Source organism: Vigna radiata, chromosome 3 (assembly GCF_000741045.1).
Source record: "Vigna radiata var. radiata cultivar VC1973A chromosome 3, Vradiata_ver6, whole genome shotgun sequence".
In the NCBI taxonomy this organism is placed as follows: Eukaryota; Viridiplantae; Streptophyta; class Magnoliopsida; order Fabales; family Fabaceae; genus Vigna; species Vigna radiata.
Window position 1 is genome coordinate 12,706,310 of NC_028353.1, and position 5,980 is coordinate 12,712,289.

Consider the following 5,980-nt stretch of genomic DNA (forward strand, 5'->3'; position numbering starts at 1 on the left):
TTGAAGTTAATTTTCTAACTTCAAACCGATCATCCTTGTGTATCGCCCGATCGGAAATCAATTATCTGATTCCCAAACACTGAGTATAACTACTTATGATAACAATGATTTGACGTAATTGGCGAAATTGCATTTATTCAAAGTCGTTGTAAATTGGTAATTTATACAATAATCAACTAAAATAAAATTTTAAATGAGAAATATTCCATGTATTGGGAATAGCTTTTCCATTCAAACACTCCAATCGGTATGCGCCGTTGCTCAAATTCTCCTTCACCCTGAACGGTCCTTCCCAGTTGGCCGATAACTTTCCATGTGTTGGATTCTTCCTTGCTTCTCCCGTTCGTCTCCACACCAGGTCTCCTTCTATAAATTGTCTTGGTTTGACTTTAGTATTATAGCGTCTAGCAACGAGCCTTTTATGCGCTTCTATTTGAACGGCTGCCATATCGCGCCGTTCGGGAAGAATATCTAAGTTGCTCCTGAGATTTTCTTCATTCTCCTCCATATTGATAATATTTCTTCGTAGCCCATTCTCCCCAACTTCAACTGGCAGCATTGCATCTGATCCATATGTGAGGTTAAAAGGTGATTCCCCCGTTGCGCTATGTGGGGAGCATCGGTAACCCCACAGTACTTGTTGCAGCTCGTCTACCCATGCTCCTTTTGCATCCCCCAGCTTTTTCTTTAGTTCTTGGATGATGATTTTATTCATAGCTTCTGCTTAACCGTTCGTCTGTGGATGCTCTACTGAACTGGTTAAGGGTGTAATTCCCAACTCCTTATAGAACGCTACTAGCTTTTTGTCAATAAACTGCCGACCATTATCGGTGATGATGTGCTTGGGCAGGCCGAACCGGCATATTAGTCTCCAGACAAACTTTTGCACCTGAGAAGCTGTTATCTTAGCTAGTGGCTCAGCCTCCACCCATTTAGTAAAATAGTCAATTGCGACTAAGAGAAATTTGAACTGGGAACGACCGGTTGGAAATGGTCCTACTATGTCCATTCCCCATTGAGCAAAGGGCCATGGGGATACTATTGCCGAAAGTGCCGCTGCTGGGGTGCGAATGATGTTTCCATGTTTCTGACAAGCCAAACATTTGACAACAAAGGCTTGGCAATCCTTCTCCATTGTTGGCCAGTAAAATCCTGCTCGTAACGCTCGGGCCCTCAGCGAACGGCCGCCACCATGCCTACCACAGATTCCGTCATGCAGTTCTTGCATGACATATTCAGATTCATCTTTGGATACGCACTTTAACATTGGAGTAACATACCCTCTTCGGTATAGCTCTTCGCCCACCAGAACATACCTTGCAACTTGTTTTGATTCCTCCATTCGGAGGGTTGCTCCTGCTTCTTGCTGTTGGATTAGCCTCACGATTTCTCTTCTCCAATCATCCCGTTCGGTAACGGAATAAACTTGTAAGCATTCAACTGCAGGCTTAAAAATTATCTGCCGAACCAATGAAGAGAGATGACCTTTCTCCTTACCAGTGGACAATTTTGATAATCGGTCAGCTCTTTGATTTTCACTTCTGGGAATGTGATTTACTTCGATGCTGTCAAAGTGTGTGAATAATTGCTTGGCTCTGTGTGAATACTTGAGTAGTTGATCATCTTTAATTTGGAAGGTGCCGTTCATGTGGCCTGCTACTAGCTGTGAGTCCGTTTTACAACAAAGCACTTTAACTCCTAAGTCACGGGCTAGCTCGAGGCCAGCTATTAGAGCCTCGTACTCAGCTTGATTATTGCTGACTTTGAATCGAAAGATTAAGGCCTGTTCGACAACTACCCTGTTCGGTCCTTCTAATACAACACCTGCTCCACCTCCCTTAAGACCGGATGATCCATCCACGTATAATGTCCATGACGGACAATGGGACGATCGTCCTGGTAACTCGGCCACGAAATCAGCTAAGTGCTGGCCCTTAACTGATCCTCGTGGTTCGTATCTCAGACCGAACTCAGAAAGTTCAATGGACCAACCGATCATCCTACCTGCAAGGTCCGGTTTACGCAAAATTTTTGAAATAGGATAATCTGTTCGAACAATTACCTGGTTTCCTTGTAGGTATGGACGGAGCCTTCGAGTGGCAATTACAAGTGCCAAGACTATTTTTTCCAGTTGTTGATATCTGGTTTCAGGTTCCTTCAATACCCGACTGATGAAATAAACTGGACGAAACTCAGGAACTTCTTGCACTAACGCTGCGCTGACCGCTTCTTCACCGACCGCCAAGAATATGTGCAAGTCACAGCCATAATCTGGGCGTCTCATAACCGGAGGATTAGAAAGAATTTGCTTGACTTCGTCAAATGCCGCTTCACACCGATCGTTCCACTGTACTTGCTTTTGTTTTTTCATTAGCTTTAGAATCGGTTGGATTCGATCAGCTAATTTAGGTATGAATCGGGATAGCGATGTAAGTCTCCCGACCAGCCGCTGCACCTCCTTCAAACTACTTGGACTTCTCATCTCCAAAATAGCTCGACACTTATCCGGATTGGCCTCGATGCCTCGTGAAGTAAGCATGAAACCTAAAAATTTTCCTGCAGACACTCCGAATGTACATTTGAGGGGATTTAACCTCATCCCGAACTTCCGTACCTGCTCCAAGACCTCGGCCAAATTCCGCAAGTGTTCCTCCACCGATCGGCTCCTTACTACCATATCATCCACGTACACTTCCATGCATCTTCCTATCTGATGTTGGAAGACCTTATCCATGAGTCGTTGATATGTCGCTCCTGCATTTTTTAGCCCGAACGGCATGACCTCATAACAGTAATTGGACCGTTCCGTTATGAAAGCCGTTTTATCCCGATCGGGTGGATACATAGGGATTTGATTATATCCCGAATAAGCATCTAAGAAACTTAAGATTTCATACCCGGAGACTCCGTCCACTAAGCCATCAATGCTTGGAAGAGGATATGTATCTTTCGGGCATGCCTTATTGAGGTCCGTGAAATCTGTGCACATTCTCCATTTGCCGCTCGGCTTTTTCACCATCACCACATTCGACAACCATGTGGTATATTTGACTTCTCGTATGAAACCAGCTTCCAGTAACTTCGTTACTTCCTCCTCAACCGCTCTTCTCTTCTCATTGCCTAACCTCTGCTTCCTCTGGGAAACCGGTCGGGCATCCTTGAATAGTGACAGTTTATGGGATATTATGTCAGGGTGAATACCTGGCATATCGCTTGCCTGCCATGCGAACAAATCCTTGTTTTTCAACAAAAGTTCTTCTATTAAGGTTGCCTGATCGGTTGTAAGACTACGCCCTATGGTGGTACATTGATCCTCCTGTTGTCCAATAACAACAGGACGTGTATCCCCCAGGGGTTCCACCCGATCGTCAAATTGTGTTCGAGGGTCTAATTCCATCATAGCGACCTCTGATCGGTGGTCTGAGAAAGTAGTACTTCTGGGCTTGACCTTCAAACCTGCAGTGTAACATTTACGAGCCATCTTCTGATCGGCTCGAACGGTGGCAACCTTTCCATCATCGGTGGGATACTTCAAAGTTAAGTGTGGGGTCGAGACGATAGCCCCAAACATGTTTAAGCACGGTCTTCCCAGCAAGACGTTATAAGATGTGTCGGCTTCTACTAGCAAGAACCGAACCTTCATCTCCTTAGCATCCCTGTCGGCTCCCAAGCTGGTTCTCAGATCAACATACCCCCTTGTATCTACTCTTTCTCCTGCAAATCCTACTATCTGCTCATTGAAAGGCAAGATTGCATCCTCCGATATATCCATTTGCTTAAAGGTCTTCCAATATAATATGTTGGCCGAACTACCTTGATCTATTAAGACTTTACTCACTTTGTACCTGGCAATCATTGCTGTTATCACCATCGGGTCATCTTGCTCCAAGTCGGGTGCATGAAAATCGTCATCAGAAAAAGTGATGGTAGGCATGGATCTTTTTGAGATGTCCGTTCGATGGGAGCTGTGTAAGTTTCTTAAGTGCCTTTTGCGGGCGGCTGACGTTGATCCTCCTCCTGCAAACCCCCCAGATATAGTATTGATTACGCCTCTGACTGTTCGGTCTGCGCTTCTGCTTCTGCTTCGATCAGCTCTCGACCGGGTTCTCTTTCTGGATTCTGACTGTAATGAGGTCCGATCGGGTCTGGTGGGCGCTCTTCCCCTATGTACGAACTTCTGCAGATGTCCAGCTTGAACCAGAGATTCCAACCTGTCCTTCAGTGTGTGACATTCTTCGGTTGTGTGGCCCCGATTTTGATGATATCGGCAATATTTGCTTTCGTCAGCTCCTCGAGGTGTAGGTATTTGTACCACCGTTAACAGATCGGCCCTCAATGCCTCTTCCAAAACTCTTGCTCGTGGTGCATTCAAGGGGGGTATGGTGGATATATTGCTTCATTTGGTTTCGCTCTCTGCCTTTGTAGCCTCCTCTTCCGTCGCTTCCACCGAACGGTGGTCCGGATTTTGCTTTGACCGGGCGGGGCATGGACTCCCCCTCCTCTCTTCCACGCTGGTGGGCTCTTCCTTCTTCTATACGAATGAAGCTGGCCAACTTATTTTGTAATTCGTCCATGCTTTGGGGCTCCTCTGCGTGGAGGTAGTCACAAAATGGGCCAGGTCGCAGTGCAGTGGTCAGGGCACTCACTACCAGTCGCTGATCGGCATTTCGTACTTGCCGAGCGGTACGGTTAAACCGGTCCATAAAGAGTTTGAGGGACTCCTCTCGTCCTTGCTTCATTCTTACTAAGGCAGTGTAAGTCACACCGGGCGTCTTACTCGAGGCATACTGCTGAGTAAATAGCTGGCGCAATTCAACAAAGTTGTCAATGGTTCCGGGTTGTAAGGAATGGAACCAGTCTAATGCTTCTTCCTTTAGTGAGAGGGAGAAAACTCTACACCATACCAGTTCGTCAGACGAGTAGACCGCCATGGCATCTACGAAGGATCGTAAATGCTTCACAGGGTCAGATGAACCTCCATATCTCTCCATTGATGGTAGCACCTTGTTTTCTGGTATAATTGCCTGCATTACCCGTGGCGTGAAAGGGTGTAGTCCCTCGGCTTGATCGCCATTTATTAGATTTTGGTCTTCGTTTCGTTGCCTCTCCTCTCGGTGGTGAGGATCGCCTCTATTATTGCCCTGTCTTCTTCCTCGTCCTCCGCTTCTACTCCCGGCCCGACTTTCCGGTCGTCTGTCACCTCTGCCTGCCCCTCGCCCATTAACTCCTCCAACTCCCTCACTAGGAATTGGGTTATGGTGTTCTCGTCGCCCCTCACCTCGAGTGGGAGGTTGCTCTCCAGTGTCTGAGTGATATGTCTCTACATTGACAGAACGGTCAGAATGACCTCCTACTCTGTTGGCTTGTTCTGCCCTCATCGTTGCGATTTCCGCCCTCATCTCTTGAATTTGCTGCTGTAAATTTTGTAAAATCTCCAAAGGCACCTCTCCAGCCATTGTGGTCGTTTATAGGTCTGTGCAGATGATCTCGGGCCCCACGGTGGGCGCCAAAATGTTTCGGTGAAGGATTCAAGACCGAACGCGAGTGGAACTGTCTTGACGAAACGCTTCAGATAATCTCACTCTTACGCCTGAACGGTTGTGACCTGCAAGTTAGCACTCCGACGCTCAAGTCAGCAGAGTCACATTAATATCAAGGTAAGAATGAATAAATTCAGATCCCTTTACTTGACTGCTTACCCTTATATTTATAGACGTTGAATACAAGTTATGGGCCCTAACCACCTACGCCCACTAGCCCACAATCTCGCGAAGTTCGCTCACTAAGCGTAACTGTCGCTAACATGTCCTTGAATCTCGCCAGCACTTTCGGACACTTTCGGACCTGCTTCCACCTACCTTTTCACTTCTTCCTTTTAATTCTATCCAGGATGTCAGCCAACCCGATCTTGCTGCCCCTGTTCCCGATCATGATACCACTCTTCCCGATCATGATAGAGTCAACCATCTGCCCAGGATGT